This window comes from Dipodomys merriami, unplaced genomic scaffold, assembly GCF_024711535.1.
Source record: "Dipodomys merriami isolate MVZ:Mamm:240054 unplaced genomic scaffold, mDipMer1.0.p SCAF_11, whole genome shotgun sequence".
In the NCBI taxonomy this organism is placed as follows: domain Eukaryota; kingdom Metazoa; phylum Chordata; class Mammalia; order Rodentia; family Heteromyidae; genus Dipodomys; species Dipodomys merriami.
The window spans coordinates 24,317,207-24,340,073 of NW_027202382.1; the positions used below are offsets into that span (position 1 = coordinate 24,317,207).

At 42.1% G+C, this 22,867-nt stretch overlaps 1 protein-coding gene across 2 annotated transcripts in view; it reads left to right on the plus strand.

Moving 5' to 3' along the window:
- Nucleotides 1-17,385: 17,385 nt before the first annotated feature.
- The window catches only part of Znf462 (zinc finger protein 462), a 146,241-nt gene continuing 140,759 nt past the window's right edge, over nt 17,386-22,867 (plus strand). For both annotated transcript variants that reach the window (XR_011369566.1, XM_070011153.1), the window contains exon 1: nt 17,386-17,816. The gene's annotated coding sequence lies outside the window, so the exon portion shown is untranslated. The remainder of the gene's footprint in view (nt 17,817-22,867) is intronic.

Sequence of the window (22,867 nt, forward strand, 5' to 3'; positions counted from 1 at the left end):
AAGAAATACAAACATTACTTCCCAAAGGGAAACGTATTTCCAAAAATAAATCTAAAATAATCAATTATTTCTGAATTGAAACACCTATTTATGATACATTAATACTGGGATGCTTTTAGACTTTGTATTCTGTATTGTGTTCCATTCCTTGTTCTGTTATTTGTACTTTATTCTTATTCTAGTACCACACTATTTTTGTCACTATATTTCCTGCTCTCTCTTCTTCTCTCCTTCCCTCCCTCCCTCTCTTTCTTTCTTTCTTTCTTTCTTTTTTCTTTCTTTCTTTCTTTCTTTCTTTCTTTCTTTCTTTCTTTCTTTCTTTCTTTCTTTCTCTCTCTCTCTCTCCCTCCCTCCCTCCCTCCTTCGCTCCCTTCCTTCCTTCCTTCCTTCCTTCCTTCCTTCCTTCCTTCCTTTCTTTCTTTCTCTTTTGTGCAAGTACCCAAGCTTAAATTCAGAGTTTGGACAATGTTCACTACCTTTGTATCTCCAGGCTGGTCCGCTTGATCCAGAGCTCCATTTCCAGCTTTGCAGTTAAGTGGAGATAAGATCCTCAGATCTCAGCCTCCTGAATACTAGGATGACCAGTGAGCTGCCAGTGCTAAGCTTTCTTTTTGTCTTTATACTAAATATTGTGATCTCTGATGGGGAGTCAGGCTACTTAGCTAATAGTCACATTTTTGCAAATGTTCATTTCTTCTTATCTACACATTTTAGAATTAGTTCTCAAGATAAGAAAAATAGGCAATTTGATTAGAAAGATTGCTATAGATGTGGAGATTATTTATATGAAACTAACACTTTACCATATGAAATCATATATGAAACTGGACATTTGCCATACTGAGACTTTTCAGATGGCAACATGACATGTCTGTATTTTTCTCATCATGTAAAATCTTTCAGTAAAACTTTGAAATATCGTCATATTAAGTTGAGTATTTTGCTTTTTATTCAAGATATGTAACATACTTCTGTAAGTCAATGTTGGAGTGGCTGAGATTTTCTACTTCCATTGCATTTTGCTATCTATCTTGTATCTACGTGTTACTTTATACAGTGGAGTTCACTGTGAGTCGTGTACCACCACATGGCCCTCTTGTACTTGTCCCTCGACAACCAGAGTCCTAATTTTTGTTTGGGAGAAGCAATGTGTTCATTCCCAGGGGATAAATCACAACTGATCTAAGCCACTGTGGCAGCCTAAACAATTGTGTCTTTTGCTACAAGTGCCCTTTCCCTAGTCACGTAGTTTTGTGAAATATGGGATGAGAGAAATTCTGACCATTTCTATTCCTCAGTTCAACAAAGCTCCTTTTTTTTTTCTTTCTTCCTATTTTCAATGTGATTGGATAGCCATGTTGCCTGGTTGGACTAGCTACTCCACAGGCCCCAACTATGAAGGTAAAAAGCCAGCCCTAAGTTACAAACGTTAGTGAACCTGTGAACACACTGGTGAATAATGGCCTTCTCCAGATTCCCTTTTAAAGAAACTAGGTTTAAATTTTCATTAATTCAGTAACTGAAGGCACATAAACATAGTAAGATACCACTGACAAAGCTAGACACAAGTGGCTTGTGCCTGTAATCCTAGCTACTCAGGAGACTGAGATCTGAGGACCGCAGTTTGAAGCAAGCTAGGGGAGGACATTCTGGGAGATTCTTATCTCCAATTAACCACCAAAAAAAGCCAGAAGTGGAGATTTGTCACAAGTAGTAGACTACTAACTTGAGCACAAAAGCTCAGGGACAGTGCCCAGGCTCTCAGTTCAAGCCCCAGGAACAGATATTACTGACATACAAGAAAATTATTGATTTTTGCACATTTACTCTGAACTCTAATCAGTTCCAGTACTTTTTCAGAGAAGTAATTGAGAAATTTGAATCTGTATTTCCAAATAATAATGACAACTTGGCTACCATCTTTGTAATACTTCTTTATTTTTTCATTATTTCATGAATTATCAAGGAAATATGGAATTGTATCAGCACATGGCAAGTGTGTGTGTGTGTTTGTATGTGTGTATGTGTGTGTGTGTGTGTGTGTGTGTGTGTGTGTGTGTGTGTGTGTATGCTAGACAAATGTTCTGTAACTGAGCTGGAATCCTCAGCCTCTTAATTCTTGACCTTCATGGGATTGTTTCCAATATCAAGTGTCAGATTTTAGCTGTAGTTTTCTGGTAGGTGCCTTGGTGATGAGAGATATACTTTAGATTACTAGAAATCCAGTCTCATTTTTATTCTACTTTCTTTTTAGTCAAAATGGGCATTAAATTATACTGAGTATTTATTTTGCTTCTATCAAAATGATCACATTCAAGACAGGGAAGGAGCTTCATGGTTGAGCTTTTGGTAATGTGTACAGGTCCAAAGTTAGTGCTCCCCAGCTCCATGAAAACAAACAAAGGTCATTTCATCATTCTACAATGTTCAGTTAATGTGATGGGCTATAGCAATAAATTTTCTGATTTTAGCATTCATAGTTTTTTGTTTGTAAGTATAGTTTCTTTTAGGACTGTTATATATTATATATAAAATATACAAATAAGTAAATAAAAACACCAAATAAGTTTAATAAAGTAGTCAGATGAGTGCAAATAAATGGTTAGAAAGCCTACAATATATAAAATATATTTTAGTTAATCAAGTAAAGGAAGGTTTGCTATTACTATTTGTTTGTTTGCTTGTTTATTTACTTATTTGTGGTACTAGGGTGTAAACTACCAGCCTCATACTTGCTACAAGTACTCCACATGAGCCATTCCTCGAGCTCTTTTCTTACTCTGGTTATATTCAAAGTATTCAGTATCTATTCATACACTGGTGGGCCTAGGCTATGAGCCTCCTACCTGTACTTTTCCATACTGCTAGGGATGCAAAAGGCAGGTCTCTGTCCCCTGCCAATACTTGAGATAGAGTCCTACATACTTCTTTTTGCCCAAGTTGTCTTTGAAACACAATCCTCTAATCTCCATATGCCAAGTTGCCAGGATGGTAAACTTAAGCCTTCACACCCATGAAGAATGGACTTTTTAAATGATGTTGTGATCATTTAGAAAATAATTTTTAGATTCCAACCTTATATCACATATCAAAATAAGGTCTATGTAGATTTGTGAAGTGGGAAAATAAAAATCCGAGAATTAATTTAAAAACCAAGTTGATGGTGGTTTGTTCTATTAGGGATTTCCTAGTATTTAACCCATGGTAGAAAGCATAAAGAAATAATGAGTGAATATAAATTTATATACAAACAACTTATGCTGGGTGCTGGTGGCTCATGCCTATAATCCTACCTACTCAGGAGGCTGAGATATGAGGATTACAGTTCAAAGCCAGCCCAGGCAGGAATCTTTATGGGACTCTTATCTCCTATTAACCACCAGAAAACAAGAAGTGGCGCTGTGGCTCATATGGTAGAATGCTCACCTTGAGCTGAAGAGCTGAGGGACAGCGCCTAGGCCCAGAGTTCAAGACCCATGACCAAAAAAAGAAAAAAAAATTAACTGGGGATGAAGCTATGGCTCAGTGTGAAATCATTTACCTACTTACCTAGTATGCAAAAAGCTCTGAGTTTGAAACCTAGCAGCGCAAAATCAATTAATTAGTTAACTAATTTATTAATTAGCTTCTGTGTCTCAGGAAGCATTATTGAATTAAAAAAAGAGAAAGAACTAAGAAAAACATTTCATTATATATTACAAGTATTAATAACTTCTTTTTAAAAAGTGGTTCTGCGTTCAAACCCAGGGCATTACATGTGCTGGGTAGGTGTTCTACTATTCAGCCACAGCCCTGCCCCAAATTAATATCCTTAGACTAAAAAATACATCACAAGTAATGGGAAGACACGTATATCCTACCAATACCAATAGAAAGTCAGCAACTTCCAAATAGAAAAGTAAATAAGAGAATTCATTAGTAGTTAGTTTTGTATTTTGGGGACTATAGATGAGTTCTCATTCTTTAAATAAGGTTTATTTGCTAAATTCTGATTACTTCATAATCAGAAAACATATATAAATAAATACATAAATGTGTATATATACACACATATACATACATACATAAATACATGCCCCAAACCATGTTCTTAGGCTATTTTGTGAGTTGAATATAGTTTATGATGAGGGAAGATGGCACTACTAAGAAGCAAAAGTTCTGAACTGAAATCGAAGCTGAATGATCTAAAACAAGTCTTGAACAACTTAAAGGTTGGTTTCTCCAAGTATAAAATGGGAAATAATTCTCATAGTACAAGTTATAGTGAAGAATAATTTAAAGTATAAATGTGGCAATACATTGTGAAGATCATTGTCAGATTTCAGAGATTCCCATGACTGACCTGGTGTAGTATTAGGGCTTTTCCCATCTTGCAGGCAGTATCTGTGCATCTTCTTTTACAAATATCACATCCCTATGTCTGATGACAGATAGGTTGTTCAGGTGACAGTTGGATAGAGGTGTCTTAGATTTTTTTATGGCCTCAGTGAATGGGACAGGATCATTTACTAGATACTGGCTATAAGAATGGTCACTATTACCTATTCTTGTACCTCAGCAAATGCTTCATCTTTCCATCTAGTGTCCGTGGAGTTAATTTAACTACCAATTTGAGGCTATAATCTCATGTTCATGACATTAAAAAAAATTCCTGACTAATATCACATTCTGTGCTCTAGAGTAAGTCAAATGAGAACACTGGCCGACCTCCTTTTTCAATAATAGAAATAATTCCTCTGTGAGTATATCAGGATACAGAGTAAATCCAGAAGGGCCAGAGAAGCAATTTTTCTCTCAGGTGATACCTGGTATGCAGAACAAGCTATCCCTCTCCGTTTATATCTCTACGTGAAATAAAAACCAGTATTATAATCTTCCACATGAACACCATATGCCCTCCTTTGTCTTTTCCTTCTTGATGTGAAGTCTATAAAAATCACTTTAGATTATAAGATGAGAAACAAAATAAGTGGAGGCAAATACTAGCAATACTCAACAATGAGATGCTGATAGGTGAAAAATACACTGAGCTATTCCTCTAGCCCTCAAAGGTTAAAGAAATGTGAAATGAGTTGGAAACCATCAACATAATGTAATTATCATGTCAGAAATATTTACAGGTTTATTAAGCCTTTCATTATTTGTTGGTCTGGTAAAGTATAGTTTCTAATTTTGGGGAATCTGAGGAAAGAAGAAAGAAAGAAAAGCATGAGAGAGAGAGAGAGAGAGAGAGAGAGAGAGAGAGAGAGAGAGAGAGAGAGAGAGAGAGAGAGAGAGAGAGAGAGAGAGAGAGAGAGGAAAATGAGAGAAAAGAAAGGAAGGAGAAAGAAAGGAAGGCAAGAACACAGCTGAGATTTCAGAGATTTCCACTCAAGAAAATCTCTCAGGCTGAGGTAGGCTAATGGGAGGCAATGGGAATAACCATGAAGAGGGATGGAGTGATTCTGGGTTTAAGCTTCTATAACTTGGTGTGAAGCCCTGGGCAAATCACTTTTCCTTAAGACCATTTTGTCATCTGGAATAAATCAGTGGTTTTCAACTCATGCTCCAGCCAAGCACGGCTAACCAAAACCTAGACAACTGAACAGTGGCGGCTCTATACAATCACAGACAAACAAAGGGAAGCAAAATGCTCCCTCTGCTTTTGTTGATGAGTATTATAATTCCTTCCTAGTATGGATTTTTCTAAGAATTGTTTATGGATTTCAGATATTATAAAGTTTTCTTGATTTTAAGATTTCTTTTCCCTTCCACTTACAAGAAACTCTCCTGTTATGTCCTGTAGCTGTGCTCTTACAAATGACAAAACAAGTTAATAAGCAATGATTAGAGTTGTAACTTAGATACAATTAATAATACTTAAATTTTTTCAAATGTTTAGCTATTGTTGTTGATCTTTTTGTTTAAGCAGTAATGGACTTTTTAAAAGTCATAGGTAGGGCTGGGAATGTGGCTCAGTGGTAGAGCGCTTGCCTTGCATGCCTGAGGCCCTTGGTTCGATTCCTCAGCACCACATAAAAAAAAAGAAAAAAGCTGGAAGTGGCACTGTGGCTCAAGTGGTAGAGCGCTAGCCTTGAGCTGAAGAGCTGAGGGACAGCACCAGGCCCAGAGTTCAGGCCCCATGACCGTACCAAAAAATAAATAAATAACTAAATAATAAAATAAAATAAAAGTCATAGGTAGATTTTTTTGTGGAAACTAAATCTAAAAGACGTACGTATCCACGGGTATATGTGTCTCTGTGTGTGTCTGTGTGTGTATAATCATGTTATAGATGTATAATCATACTATATAATCAATTAGATATAATTATAATATATATGTAAATGAGTCTACTTATGTGACTGTTTAGAGGGATGAGGAGAAAAGGGATAAAGAAAGATGGAGAGTAAAATAGCATCAAAATACATTGCCAGTAAGAATGGAAAAGAAAAATCACACGTATTTATTCTGGTTTTGGTTCATTGAATTAATGTACCTCTCTCTTTTAAATTTACTTTTTTAGTTTCTTTAAGTAACTGTACAAAGGAGCTTATGAATACAATCTATGTTGATCCATTAGAAGAATGGCACTGTGCCATTTGTAAAGAAATGGAAAGACCTGGAAAAAAATTATACTTCTCTCTTGATTCCATGTCTTGCTTCATCTATGCTGCCTTACAGTAAAGATTTATGTATATAGATCATATTAGTTTACAATTACAGAATCCTATGTTCCCTTTCTTTCTTCCTTTCATTCCTTCCCTCCCTTCATCCCTCCTTTCTTCTTCTCTTCATCCTTCCTTCCCTCTCTACCTCCCTTCTTGCCTTCCCTCCTTCTCTCATCCCCCCCCACTTCCTTTTTTCCTTTTTTCCCCTCCCTCTCCCTTTCCCTCTTTCTCTGTGCCTAGGATGGGACCCAGGGCCTCATATGCTACATGTAAGCACTGTAGTATGGAAGGGGCTGGAGGGGTGGGGGGAGAGACCATTCCCAGCAGCCCCACCACCACCCTGCTCCTTACAGATATTTTAATGATATCTTCCCATAGCCATTGTGCAAGTAATTTATTTCCCTTTTACAGATGTGAAACCTCATGCAGGGAGCCATTAAGACATGCTTTAAGACTTTGTTGAAGGTCATCAGGAAAGAAAACAGGAGCTTGAAACCAAGCAGATGTTCAGTACTAGATTTGTTGTGTGTTTTTTTGTCTTTATTCTAAACAAATGCACTTGTTTATTTATTTATTTATTTATTTTCCAAATAAATACTGACCTTAAACTTTTCTTGTCATTGAGCAAATTTTAGGGTAAACAGAAAGCTTCTAATGAAACTAAACTTGCTTTGCATTCCAGTAAGTTTCATGGAACAGTGTACTTAACAAATTGCTGAGAAACCCAACTAGAGCCCAATAAACAGGGGAGAGTGTGGACTGAATCTCTGCGAGGAAGAGGAGCTAAGGAACTATCTTCAAGACACCAGTTTTAGGCTGGTGCTTTGCAAATGCAATCAAGTGAATCTCAGGCAGCGAACTCTGTACTAGATGCTGAACTCGACAAAGTCTGCTTGGAAAATATACTGACTCTATGTAAGGATTCCAGGACTGCTTTTAGCTGAACATTGAAGGCTCTCATCACAGTGTGTGGGAAGTGGAGGCCAGAGGAACTTGAGTTCAAGGCTATCCTGGGATACTTAGTAATGCCAGGATAGTCTGCTAGCCAGGAACAACACAATATGACTCTGTCTCAAAAATTAAAAAACAAACAGCAAAAAAGCATGTGTGCTTAAAAACAAGGAATATTAATTTTTTTTTTTTTGGGTCCAGTCTCGTGCGGCCTGAACTCTGGGCCTGGGCGCTGTCCCTCAGCTCTTCAGCTCAAGGCTGGCACTCTACCACTTGAGCCACAGTGCCACTTCCGGCTTTTTTTCTTTTTGCTTATGTGGTTCTGGGGAATCGAACCCAGGGCCTCAGGCATGCAAGGCAAGTGCTCTACCACTGAGCCACCTTCCTAGCCCCAGAATATTAATTCTTACAGTTAAAACTTCATTCACAAGTTAGGCTAACATTTGATAAGGTCAATCTTTATAATGTGGGAGAAATTTTGTATTGCTAAAATTTATTTTCAAGCTCTGAATTTTTTCTTTCTAATTGCAGACAAGCTCAATGAAAAAAACATGAAAGGCCCAAAAATATTGAAACTGGTCAGTCTCACCAATAGAGAATTATAGGATCTGTCTGTCCATATCTTAAAGAGCTTTAACAGTGGGGGCTAGGAATGTAGCTTAGTGGTAGAGTGCTTGCCTAGCATGCATGAAGTCCTGGGTTTGATTCCTTAGTATCACATAAACAGAAAATGGCGGAAGTGGTACTGTAGCTCAAGCTGTGCTCAAGGCTAGAATGCCAGCCTTGAGCACAGAGATGCTCAAGAACAGTGCCCAGGCCCGGAGTTCAAGCCAGGACTGACAAAAAAAAAAAAAAAAGAGCTTAACAGTGTAGAAGTATAAATATGTATAAATAAATATACATATATATACATATATATAATATTCAGTTGTAAAGGGCATTGTCTTTCATTTTTATAAATGATGAAGTTAAGCTTTTTTCATACTGGCCACTGGTGATTTTATTTTGATACTATTTGGTAATACTTTTGGGGATTAAGATTTCCAAATATAAGAATAAGAATTTGGGGCTGGAGGCATGGCTCAGTTGGTAGAGCACTAGCCAGTGAGTGAAAGTATCTGAGTCATATCTCTGTCTCAATCCTAAAAAAGAAAAGAATGGGAATTAAGAGTCCCAAATTTTACTTCTCACACCATTAATGTTGGAAGAGGAAACATTAAATCATCTTGGTCTTCAGTGTCTTAAATTTCCTTTTTCATTTAAATTCAAAATGACTATTTGAAACTTCATTCTATTTTTCTCTGTAAAAATCAACTAAGAAATATCTATTTGGCAAACAATGTAACACTATTTTATTACTCATATTAATAAATTCTCTGAAATACATGTGTAATTACCAGACACACAAAACTATCACTTAACTTCAACTATTTTTAAATATTTTAAAACATGATGGGCTACTTTAACAAAGCACTAGGATCTATAGCACATAGATGGGTTATAGATCACTCTATATAGCTACATAATTCATATTGCATATTTACACTCTATACTTTCTAAATTTTTTGTAATGAGAAGTCAACTTACAATGAACACACCGACTTACTTTGTTTCAGAGTAAATTGTTAGGCATGCATTATGGGAAAAAATAATCCCATAATCATATTTTTTACCCAGGTTTCTTACCTAAGATTAGGTCATTTTTCTTTCGTTTTAATTGCCAAAATCTCATAAACAAATTGAAGCTGTCTCATATGTCATAATGAGGACACATTGTCATCTATCTAAATAGTGCTCTTCTTTTACTTATTTCCAGCTACTTCCTTTACCTCTATCATCTCTTATGCAAAATTCTTCTGGCTGTTTCCTCAGAGTAGAGTTACTGAAGAGAAACTAAAGGGACAAGATATATGAACATATTCAGGTTCTAAGTGTATATTGTTAAAATTGAGTTTAAAAGGCCTGCTCTAGTTGTTAATTTCTACCAAGAATGGCTTAATGTAGAGGTATTCTAGCCACTATCATACTATCTCTCCCTCTTCTCCCCCACCCTCACACACACTCATGCACAAAGTTCTAGCAGCACTTTTCTCTTCATTTCTCTCCCTCCTCATCATACCTTAGCATGTATTCTATCAGACTGTTTGGTTTGTTTGGGGTTTGAACTCAGAGCCTTGTACTCAGTAGAAAGCACTTTACCATTTGAGCCGTATCTCTAGCCCTTCTCAGCATGTTTCTTAAGCCAAACAAATCTTTTTTGAGCCAGGTGCTGGTGGCTCATGCCTGTAATCCTAGCTACTTAGGAGGCTGAGATATGAGGATGGTGGTTCAAAGCCAGCCCGGGCAGGAAAGTCCATGAACTCTTATCTCCAATTAACCACCAGAAAACCTAAAGTGGCACTGTGGCTCAAGCAGTAGATCACTTACCTTGAGCTGAACAGCCTCAGGGACAGTGCCCAGGCCCAGAATTCAAGCCCCACAACCAACAAATAAAAGAATCTGTTTTGATTTTTTCTTTTCTTTTTTTTTTTTTTTTGCCAGTTATGGGGCCTGAACTCTGGGCCTGGGCACTGTCCCTCAGCTCTTCAGATCAAGGCAAGTGCTCTACCACTTGAGCCATAGTGCCACTTCTGGTTTTTTCTGCTTACGTGGTGCTGAGGAATCAAACCCAGGGCCTCATGCATTCAAGGCAAGCACTTTTACCACTGAGCCACCTTCCCAGCCCTCCTCTGTTTTGATTTTTAAGATTTGATCAACACTATTTGTTTTGATACACATTGAAATGTGCCAGCTGGTCATGTGGCTTACTCCTGTAATCTACATAAGATGGGAACTGGTCATCTGAAGATCATGGATCAAGGCCAGCCCAGGCAAAAAGTTCAAGAGTTCCCCATTTCAACCACTGCCTGTCACCTCAAGTTTGTAATGAGTGTAAGTGGGAGCTCAGACTAGCTTGGGTAAAAAATTAAGATTTTATTTTTAAAAAATCAATGAAAGCAAAAAGGGCTAGTTAAATGGTCCAAGTAAATGACGAACCATCTACCTCAAAAGTAGGAAGCTGAGTTCAAAGCTAACGTAGAAAAAAGTACTTGAAAAACAGATGTATGGAGATTATTGCTTTTCATAAATTAACATTTTTGTTTTGTTTTATTTTTGTTGTTTTTCTTTCTTTCTTTTTGAGACAGAGTCTCACTATAAAGTACAGGCTGCTCTTGTATTCTCAATCCTCTTGTCTCAGCTTCCTGAATGCTGGGATTACAAGCATGTATCATTACACATGGTTTTAATGTTTTAAAAGTTGATTTAAAACATACACATACATACATACATATATACAGATATATAACATATATATAGCAATTAATCATACAAGACAAGCTTTAAAAAGTCTTGCAGGTGGTATGAAAATGACTGGAATAACTGTCTTGTAGATTTTAGGGCTGACAGTCCCTGAGCAGCTCCATATTCTGACCAGACAACTCTCCGGGCTTCAACTTGGCTACAAATCATAGGAAACTGACCTTACTGTTGGAGGGGAAGTCTCTACATTTGAGCAAACTTTCAACAGAAGCTTTTCTTCAGAATTTGAATTAATCTAATTATAATTGACCAAGGTTGCTAGTAATGTATTAATAAATTAATTCATTGTTGAGAACTCAACTCTAAGCTCTACCACTGAGCTATATCCTCAGCTCTTATTTTCTCTTTTAAAATAACCTCTTTGAGTAAGAACTTCATGCTGAATTCTGAGTGAAGGCATGATGTAGACTTTACAATGAATTCTGAAATGTTTACCTTAACAAAATATTACCCCTGAATAATTTGATTATAGGAACAGAATTGCTCCAATTCATCAGTCTCCTCATTGGCCAAATTCCTGTATCACTCTTGAGTATGGAAAAAAAATGGAAAGCTGTATAACCAAGAAATGTGATTTTGAAGCTACTTCATAGAGGAGATAGGACATCAAAATCTTGACTCATGGTGGGCTCCAATGGGTCATACCTTTAATTCTAGCTTATCAGGGGTCAAAGATTTGAAGATAGAGGTTCAAGGCCAGATAAAGTTGAAGACTTTTACTTTCAATGAACCAGAAAAATGCTGGAAGTACAGCAGTGGCTTTGGAGGAAGAGTGATACCATTGAGTGAAAAAAGCTAAGGGACAGCATACAGGCCCTGAGTTCAAGTCCTAGGACTGGCATATTAAAAAATTGGGCTCTTAGCTGGGCGCCGGTGGCTCACGCCCGTAACTCTAGCTACTCAGGAGGCTGAGATCTGAGGATCAGGGTTCAAAGCCAGCCCAGGCAGGAAAGTCCGTGGGACTGTTATCTCTAATAAACCACTAGAAAACCGGAAGTGGCACTGTGCTTGCCTTGAGCTGAAGAGTGCAGGGGCAGCACCCAAGCCCAGAGTTCAAGTCCCAGGACCGACAAGAAATAAATAAATAAATGAAAATTGGGCTCTTCTCATTCATTATTGTATCTTGAGTACTCAGCTTTAAGTGTGGCATATTGTAGATGCTAAACAAATACCAATGGTTGAATTCTTTCACTGGTATCTCAGAGTATCTAGTGTGATAGAACTGTAAGTTTAACTTTTACCTAGGAGAGAAAGCGTTCCTTTTGAATTTAAGAATAGTGCTATTGAAACACCTTCTTTACTATCCAAAGTCATATATACAAAGACTCATACAGAGTCAGTTTAATATAAGTTATTGCTATCTGTCTTCTACTGAGAGCTGCTCAGGATCAAGAATCTTCCACCTTTGTCTTCTTTTTTTGTCGTCCTTTCTTCCTATGCATGAACATCTGTCAGCTAGATACATCTACTTGCATATGGATTATGAGAAAATACATTGATTTTTCTATATGAGATCAGAAAGGAGGTATGCTCTTTACTTCACTGTCTTAGTATCTGAAAGGTCCATAATTATCAATTTGAAGTTTTCAGACAGCTTTTCTGAAGTCTGAGTAGTTTCCAACAAGAGTAAATGTTTCAAGAATTAAAAATAAATGATCTATTATGGAATCATAAACTCAAATAGTAAAAACACTATATTGAATTGCAAAAAGCACAAACAAACAAAACCCAGGAATTTTTTTTATAAGCAGAGAAATGCCAGCAAGAGGTGTGTTAACAATATGGTTAAATGTTTAAGGTTGGAATAATTAAGATTTTTTAAAAAAGTCAATCTCTATTCACCTACTTTTCCAGCTGGAATGTAGAAAGTGAAGCTATCTACAGCATTATTATTCTTTCTTTTTGGTATAGTTTCCAGGAAGCGAGAGACGTTCCTCAACATTTCCTTTTTCATATGATAGAATAAAATGTAAATATTGAAACAATGACTTCAGAATAGCTATCCACTCTTGTTTCCGTGGAAATTTTATCTTTTTCATGTAATCTCTGGACCAGCCTCCTCCGCACCCTCACCCCATGAGTGGTCCTGAAGGTTTGGTAATAGCCCTCTCCCCTTCATAAACACTTCTCCTTAACGCATTTAGATACCTTCTTCTTCTTCTTCTTCTTCTTTTTTTAAGGTTCCAACAACTAAAATAACTTCGGGACTATCCTCATGTCACTACTGTCGCATAGCTTGGGCCACTCTGGTTATAGAATTTTTATTATTTCCTGGACGAAAATGGCCAGATTTATTATTCTACTAGTGCTCATAAAGTCACATTTTTGATGAGCCATAGTTTCTCTTTATGAAAACGCTGTATGCCAATCACCCATGGTAAGGGAGAAGAAAAGTCCAGACTTTCAATCATATTCTTATTTCTTAGAATATTAATAAAGTTTCTAGATCCCATGGGACTTCGGGGAGTCAACAAGTCCCTGAAACCTTCCTACGGCAGCCGGAGAACCAACCCGTTTAATTTTTTTTTTTTAATGTAAACTTTAACTCTTCCTCCCCCTGGAAAACCCATCAACTAGGCTTGCATTATCTTTGTGAACCATCTTAAGGAACGCACCAGCAAGCGGTGTGAACTTTCTCCTACTTATCTAAATGACCTGCTAATGGCAAAACCTAATTAGGTTACTTAAGTGCCAAGTTTATTAAAGTTTTTCACTCAAACCCTCACCCTCGGTCCTGGCTTTCACGGATCCGAGTTGTTTTCCTTAGTATTTGAGAAACTGTCCTCCATAAAACCCAACCACTCAAAACAACAACGATAACAACAAACAACAACCCCAAGCAACCCACGCTTCTCTTGGGTTTCAGATCTTTGGATGGTTTTACTTGGGGGAATCCAGGCACATGGGATTCCTTCCAAGTTCGGAGATCAATGCGCCAGAGCATCAAAATGGACTTTTTTTTTTTTTTTAAGGCTTGCCACTTTCCAAAAAGCGGGGCCCTGCCCGGGCGTTTTGTAAGAGTTTACTCCTGGCAACTTTGGGGAGCCTGGCGTAGCTCCTTCTCCAGAGGCAGCAGGCTGGTCTTGGAAAGATCATCCGCTGGTGCCCTACTTGGGATGAGCACCAGCTCCCGCCCCCCCCCCCCCCCCGTGCCCCAGACACCCACACCAGAAAGAAGGCAGCGAGCCACCGGTTCCCCATCAGCGTCTGCATCTCCACGCTGTCTTTGTCCCTTCTAGACGTGGAAGCCTTGGAGAGGAGGTTTGGTTTCCAAGGATTGGAGCGTTGGAAGGGCGGGGCCATCTCCAAGTCCATCTCCCCCCCCCTTTGTGTGTGTGTGTGTGTGTGTGTGTGTGTGTGAGTGTGTGTCCGCTTCTCCTGGGACCGGAGGGTGGAGCCAGGTCCCCCCGCCGCCGGCTCGGGAGCTCTTGTCTGTCTCGGTCGTTCGAGGTGAGTGTGAAAGGGCGGCAGCCCGTTTAATTGTAGCGCGCAAGGTTAATTTCGCGAGTTCACAGCGGTCGGCCCGCCGTGCGCCGTCGCCGGCCTCCGCCAAGTGGGTTGCCGGGGTCGGAGGCGTGTTGGGGCGCGCTCGCGCGCTCTCCCCGAAAGGCTCCTCCCCGGGGCTCCTTCCCCGGCTGCCAAAGCCTGGGCCGCCCCGGGAGCCCTGGCACCCCAGAGGTTTCCTCTGACCCCGCCGCTTCTTCCTCTGCCTCCACCCTACGGTGTCCTACGCCGCATCCACAACCTCCCTCCCCCCCCAACACCCCAGGGGTGATGGTGATGGTGGTGGCAGAGCAGGGGAAAAGGGCGACCCCCCACCATTTTACGACCATCCGACCCCAAGCCAAGCCAGAAGGGGGGGGGGGACCGGGTACCTTCACGTCGAGGAAGATTTAATCTTAGCCTCTAAACCCCAGCGGTCCTAGGAGCTTTCAACCTGAGATAACCATGGTTATCCCCCCCACCCCATACCAAGCTGGACACTAAAAGTCAGCTTTCTTGTCTTTTCCTTTTAAATATTAAAAACAAAGAGGTAAATGATCAGCCGGGACGCTGGAGACCTGGCGCGCTTCCTCTTGGTGCCACGAGGAATTTGGGGTGGTGGTGGTGGGGAGGCGGGGAGCGGCGGCCAGCGCTCAGTTACTCCCGGGGTCCCGCCAGGGATGAGGTCGGGGGTGGGGTGGGGTGTGTGGGGGGACTTCCAGGACTTGCCCAGCTCCCATCAGGCAACCTGGATCCGGGGAGTCCGGTGACTGTTCTGCACAAAGCAGAGCAGCCTCACGCTCTCCTGGCCTTTTCTTTTTTAAACTCCCTTTTTCCTCTCGCCTGGCTGCTTTCTCCTGCTTCTTCTCTCCCCCCTCACCTCTTTCTCCCCACCCCCCTCCTTTCTTCTCCACCGCACGCGTAGGGTCACTTATTTATTTATCACCGCACCCCCCCCCCGGCCATCAACACCCTTTTAGGGCTTTCGGTGCTTTTCAATGTGAGGAGGAGGAGGAAAGGGCAGGAAGTGTTGAGTGGAAGAGGGTGCGATCGTGCGTCCGGGTGAGAGATTCTGCTCGGGAATATACAATCGGTCGCCCATGGGGCGGAGTGGGGGCGGGGGGAAGGCCGGGAGGACAAAAAAAAAAATCTTAGGCTGGAGGTGTGTGTGGAAATGAGGATTTTAAATCTGTTCCTGAAATCCTGCTCTCCGGTGTGAACCCACTAGGTGCGCGCCTCCTTTTCCTCTTTATTGTACGGATTTACGGGTGTATCTGTCCAGGCTGTCGGGGAGTGGAGGGGGGGAGGAGATGGTTAGAGGGGGGGGGCGAGTATTAAAAGAGGACAATCTCGCCCCGATCCTCGACGCAGACGCTTTCACCGGATGCGCGCTCCTCTATGCGAAGGAATCCAACAACATCCCCTCCCTACCTCCCCGCAATTCAGAGGCGGACAAAAGAAACTTTAATTAAGGTCTGCCCCGCGCGCTGCGTGCCTCTCTCCTGAGGCTGTGGATGTCCAACTCGAGGATCTGAGAAATAGAAACGGTACCACCAGCCCATGCCCTTGAACTTCATTTGCTCCTGATTTGCTGCATTGATTTTTTTTTGATACTGTAGTCTCCCTCGCTCCCTACCCGCCCCCCCCATGCCTCATCCAATAAAAGCCATGGGAGACATTTGACCTGGTGAAAGTAACTGGGGCGGGGGAGAGTAGAGGATTGGGGGTAGCTGGAGGCAGAAACCCACTCTTTTGCAAAAGAGATAGTCTAGAACGATTTAGAGGCGGGGGGAAATTGCACTAAATAAAAATCCAAGGGGTTGAAAGCTTCATCTTGGCTCGCTCGTCTTCAACACCATGACACCTTATCATTAGGAGCGCTGATTGTTACTTTCCGGGGCTTTAGATGATCAGCCAGAAAGTGCAAACAACGCGGGGCTGGAGGGTGTAAAGTTATTTAAGTAGGCTTTTTTTTTTTTCCTTTTTGGTGCGCAGTCAAAACACTTCACAAGTTAGGAAAAGAAAGTGGTGGTTCCGAAGCTTGCAAGGATGGGTTCCCTTCCCCCCCACAACCTCCCGTTCCATATCAGGAAAGAAGTAAAATGCACAAATAAGCCTTTATTCCAGAGGAGACGGGCATCAACATAGTGCCAGTCATGGACAACTTGCTCTTTTTTACTGGGAGATACTCACACCGCAAGCTGAGAAGGAATTAAAAAGCCCCACGTGGTTGGCCAGGGCTTTCGACTTGCAACCTCTAGTTTCCCATCTAGGTTCTGGGCAAAGATTGGCCTCTAGATGGATGCGCGTGGAGGGACCCCCGGGGGCCGGGGCTGGGCGCCTCGGGCTAGGATGATGGTGGGAAGGCTTTGAGCTTCGGGGCAGGGTCTTTACAAGGATTCCTCTGCCCGCCCGGGCGATCCGGTGCCTCCAGGACGCAAACGCGCACGCTTCTTCTGTCCCTGCGGCCGCGCTCCTCGCACCGCCTTCTCCGCAAGTCTTTATTCATCTCTTCTCCCTCTCCCCCCCTCCTCCTCCTCCTCCTCCTTTGCCTTCTCCTCCTCCTCTTCTTCCTCCTCCTCCACGGCCGCCGCCACCTCCTCCTCCTCTTGCATCTCACTGGCCTGGCTCTTGGGTTGCTCCGAGTGACAAAGACAATGTCCCAGCCTTAACTTTGCAACCACCTTGCCTCTTCCTTCTGGGGTTCAGCAAGGGGAGGGGCGGGGGGGAGAGACAGCAGCCACAGCCTGAGCATCTCTTCCAGCGTCTCTCCTGCGCTTCTCCAAGCTCTTGGGATATAATCCTTCCCCCCCTCCTTTTTTTCTCCCCTCCCTCCCCTTAGCCCTTTCCTCCGATCTTTCTTTTCTTTCCCTCCCCTCCTTCCTGTCTCCTGAACGTGTTGTTATTAGGAAGGCTTCGCGCACCCCCTGGTGCTCCGGCGTTTTGTGTGGCAGCAGAAGATTGTCTTCTCTCTTTCTGTCTTGCTTTCTCTCTCCCTCCAGTTGCTCATTATTCAGAGAGAGAGACACAGAGGGAGGGAGAAGAGAGAGAGAGAGGAGAGAGAGGAGAGAGCGCGCGAGGAAGAGGGAGGAGAGAAGAGCAGAGGGGGAGAGAGAGAGAGAGAGCGCGAGAGAGAGAGGGGAAGAGAGAGAGAGATATCTCAGGTCATCTGCAGCTGCAGCGAGTCTGAGGAGCCGAGGAAGGCAGGGAAGATGGCGATCCTCCATTGCTGAGACCCGGCAGAAGCACATGAGACTCCCAAACAACTTCCACAACAATAACCCGAGCAGGAAGAGGAGAAAGAGAAAGAGGATCAGGAGGCGGTGGGGCTGGAGAGCCCGAAGCACCTCCCGGCGCCGGGACGCTTCTTCTGTAAGTTACTGCAATGAAAGCAGCACCTCTGGGTGGTCCGAGTGGCTCGGGGGAGGAGAGCCGGAGCGCGGGGCGGCGGAGGCACAAACGCGCTCATTCATTCGGTCCAGGAGGGCTGGTGGCGCCGGGAGGAGAGGAAGTCCCCTGTATGGACTGGCTGTTGGGCAGAGAAGCTAGAAAGGGGAAGCAGGAGGTGGAGGAGGAGGGGGGGAGGAGGGAGAGCAGCAGGGGGAGGAGGAGGAGGAGGAGGAAGAGGAGGAGGAGGAGGAGGAGGAGAAGCGAGGGAGGAAGAGGAGGAGAAGGTGGTGGGGTGGCACTGGAGGTGGCTGTGCTTTTCCTGCTGACTGCTCCTTCTGCACGGGTGGGGAGGGCGGCTGGGGAGGGGGTGGGGAGGGCGAGCGCCGCGGCTTAATTAATTTCATGTTAGTTCCATCCAGAGAAGGGGAGGCAAAAAAAAAAATAAAAAGAAAAGAAAAGAAAAAGAAAGAAAAAAGAGTGAGAAGAGAGATCTTAGACGGGGATGCTCGGAGCGAGTGCGGGGACCGGAGTGGGGACGGAGAGGGGGGCGGAGGGCGGGAGGCTTTGGAGACCCGGAGCCCCAGCCAAGGCGAGCGAGCGAGCGAGGGTCAGAGGAGGAGCGCTCCGAGCGAGCGGCCCCGACCCGAGCGGGTTGACCTCTTTCTTTCTCTGTCCCTCTCCTTCCTTGCCCCCCTCCGCTCTGTCTGCCTGTCCCCCCCCCCCCCGCCCTCCCGATGGCACAGCCGTGCGGATTGGCACCCCCCCTCTTTCTCAGGTATTTGCCTCTCTCTCTCTCTCTCTCTCTCTCTCTCTCTCTCTCTCTCTCTCTCTCTCTCTCTCTCTCTCTCTCTCTCTCTCTCCTCTCTCCGAAGTTGGGATGCGGGGTCGGGATGTGTTGGGGGGGGGCTGCTGCTGCCGAGGAGGAAAGAAGTGGTGGGTGGGGGGGGCGCAGGCCGGGTTGGAGGGGTGCAGGTTGAGGAGCTGTCTCCACAAGGCTTGGGGGTTCCGAAGCGTCTGGTGGAGGAGGACAACGGTTTCTGGATAAGAGAAGCCATTACACACGCTTGGCCCTCTTCTGAGGCTGGCAGAAAGGAAGACAAGGGTCTGGAGGGGGGCGTCTCGTCCTGGTGTGGTTCCCAGGGGTCCGTCCTCTCTGCGAGGCACGAGGGAAGCCGCAGCCGCCCCTCATTGGAACAGACCTTCTCTTTCCTTTTCTTTATCTCCCTGTCCTCCATTTGCAAGCTGTCTGCCTTGGTTCCAGTCCAGACTCCCAAACACAAAGCTCCTTCTCACGTTCATCCTCCAGGCTGTTCACCACTCCTGAAGGAACCTTCATTTTCTTTTCATTGTAGCTTCTGACCTACAAGAGAGCCAAGGGAGGGAGTCTTGCCTGGAGTTCCTTTTCTAATCCTTCCCAACCCCCCAAAAAAAGAAAAAAAAAGTTTTATTTTTAAGCACTCGTCTGGGATGGGGAAAGACTAACCAGTTGGAGCTTTCTCCCAGGGTTCCCGAGAGGCTGTGTCTGAGTGTCTGTTGTTGGGTGTTTGGTTTGCTTTGGTTTTGTTTCTGGATTGCTGGCAGGTTTCTTTATCATGATCATGATGATTATTATTTGAGGAAGTGCCTAGTGTTTGGTTGAGAGCTGGGAACCGAGTCAGGTGAGGGTTGTCATGTTGTAACTCCATCAGAAAATGGGGGAGAGTGGGTTTCCAGGAGACAAAGCTGAGATGAGAAGTGTTTATAAAATTATGAATGTCTCCATTTTGAAGCTCTTGGTGATGGCTGGAGGAGGAGGAGGCGGCGCAGGAGGCTTGCCTGCCTACTCCTTCTCTCTCTCCAGAGGGAGACCTTGTGGTGGCTTCTCACTGGCTATTCATTATGCAGGAAGATGAGGGCTTTCAAGGGTTCCCCAGATTTTTCTCCCACCCAAGGAGTGCTTTCACAAGTTATTGAGACGTTTGTTTCCATTTTAAAGTAAACTTTTGGAATTCTCTCCCCCCCCCCCCTTGCCTCTGGAGTGGACCTGAAGGGTTTTCACCTCCTTCAGGAAAGGCAAGGCAAAAACCTTAAACGCTTCCACTGAGGTCTCCTCACAACTTTAGGTCTCCTCAGACTCACCAGGAAATGTTATTTCCTCATTGTGAACATGGCTCTAAGCTGAGTTTTGTTTGTTTGTTTGTTTTGTCTTTTTTATTTCTTTTGAGTTCTGAGGCTGGGTTATCATCATGTTGGATGTACTGCAAGACTTTATTGTCTGGTATGGGTTAGTTTCTCTCTCTCAAAAAAAAAGCAAGGCAAAGCAAGTGTTCCTGCTTAGATCTTAAAGGAACTCTAAGACTGTCTAGCACCAGCTTCTCCACGTTCTCCATTTCCCTTCTAGCTGCTCCATTTCTATGTTAGGCCTTCTTCTGGTTCCTTTGTTTCCCCCCTTTCTCTTTCCTTCTGCTATTTTTTCCCCCTGTGTTCTCAAGTGCTGTAAGTCTCCTGCAATATCTTCTTAACAATGTCACTATGGAAGCAAATTATGTCAGTTGAGAAAACCTTATGTCTAGGTAGCTTCACCTTTTTAATTAGAAGAATTTATTAATCTTGTAGGAAGACATTTTGTGTGGATGATTTGGGGGGAGGGGGGGAAAGACCTATTCCTACCCCAATCTACACACATTGGAGTTCTTCACAGAGCACTTCTAGAGAATGTAGGAAATTGACTTAAGGAAAGAACTACATTCTGAAATACTTCAGGAATTAATTTAAAAAAAAGAAAAGCCAACCATGAAGATGTTGCTTTTCCATTAGGTAAGGTAGCCATCTTGAGGATGAGGGAAGATGTTGGAAGAATTTGAGGTAGACTATTGAAGATAGAGAGGAGGACTCCTCTCCTGTGGAGTGGAATGGAAACTTGAAGGGAATTCAGAACCAATTAATATATATTCTAGGGATGGGGGTTAATTGTACATTGCTTTCAACCAAGTAGAAATACAGGAAAGTACCAGCTTCAACAGCAGTAAGAAGCATACTAGTTAGCAACCTGCACCAGCTTTTTTCTTGCCTTGTATTCTCATTATGTGTCAGATGTGTGAGTGTGTATGTGTGTGTGTGTATAAGTTCCTTATGTCTACATCCTTTCTTTGCATATTGAAGTGGTATCTGATTCCAGATGTAATTATATTCTGTTGAGTAGCTGGTAGCAGTGTCACTCAGAAAATGCACAATGCTGTATATGACAACATCACATTTTTTCAAGCCAAACAGTTGTGTCATTAATTGAGGGTTATTGTTCTTCTGTGGAGTGTGAAAGGAGAGGGGGAAATACATGGTTCTTTAGCTGATAATTGTCCATGGTCAATGAAGTAAAACTACTTGTGCAGATGAAGATAGATGGTTTTCAGTTGATGTGTATGCTCATTTGAAAATATTCTGTTCAGATGTCTGATCATTTATGACAGACGTAGGCTTCTCCAGTAGCACTTACCCAGAATCATACCTTTTATATTCAATTGTAGCATGTTACCACTTGATAAAAATAACTGTTGTTCTTAAATGGGATGCTGTCAATGTATGTAAATATACACGTATAGATGCATATGTATATATATATATATATATATATATATATATATATGGTTGCTACATGCTCATGCTTAAAAGTTCAGATGCAGTGGATAAAGAGTTATTTAGCAAAGTATCAGGTGATTTAGCATCTTGTCAACTATATAAGCACAAACATGTTGATCTTGAAGCAAACTTTCATGATATCCTTTTTATTGTTATTGATAACTGGACAGGTGATTAACTTACTTCATTGTGTGTGGGAGAGAGTGGTGGGAAGGAATTTCAGAGTGCCACTTCACCAGTTTGACTCACTGCAGTTTTTACTTTATAACTAAAAGATTTGGTGTCTTCATGGACACATTTCTCAGTTGAAATTTATGGTGCTTTTGGAGTTTGAGAATATGTTCTAATTGATTATCTAAGAAACACACAGTACTGTCTGTTGTACTTCATCAAAATGAAAAGGTCCATGATATTTAAAGGCATTGTTTCTTGAATTAGTCTAGATCTATACACTTGAGTTGAGACAAGCATCTGGATAAATCATCATGAAAGAAATAAAATGCCACCAAATTCGACATTCTCAATGGTCTCCAAAGCTCAAATACCTTTTTTGTTTTTGAGACATCAAGCTCATAAGGCTTGTTATGCAAATTTTTGCCATAGTAGTAATATAACCCAAGGGAGAAAAAAAATCATTCTGGAGTTGTATTTGTGAAATATGTATACTGCAATACAAGAGATTGTTTTGGGGATCTTCATACTTCCTAGTGTTTGCTTTTATAGCAATCTAATTCATATCGGTTTTATAGCAATCGAATTCATTAACCATATTCACTAAGAACTTCTTTCCCCTTTTCTCCTGCCTGACCTTGGAGTTGGAGATAACTTTTAGAGAAACTCTTTATCTATTCTCCTAATAAGTCTTCCCGAAGACCATAAGGAAAAAAAAAATTCAACTCTACTAATGGTCTTTAGAGTACTTGTGGTCAGCTTTCCTGAAAGAAAGGAATGGTAAAGTAGCCTTGGGAATGAGTCCTGTTAATATGTGATGGAATTTAATAGGATCTAGTTTGCCTTGAATTATTTCTTGATGTTCAGAGTTCTTAGTTTTTTTCTTTGTGTCTCTTTTAGACTTATAGTTCATTCTGTCATGGGCTAGAGAATCAACAAATCTATATAGAATGTTCTAAGTTGATAACTTGGGGATAGATATACTACTTCATAATGTTATAGCTATAAATGAAGAACCATACAAATAATGAATGAATTCAGATTGTACAACAGGATGGTTAGGCTATGGAAACTATAGAAATCCAAAAGAAGTGGGTAGAGTGTATTTCCAGGGTCTATTGATAATATCCAGTGAGGTGAAAAATGCACCAACTGTGTGTGTGTGTGTGTGTGTGTGTGTGTGTGTGTGTGTGTGTGTGTGTGTGTGTGTGTGTGTGTGTGTGTGTGTGTTTGAAAGTAAATGTCTG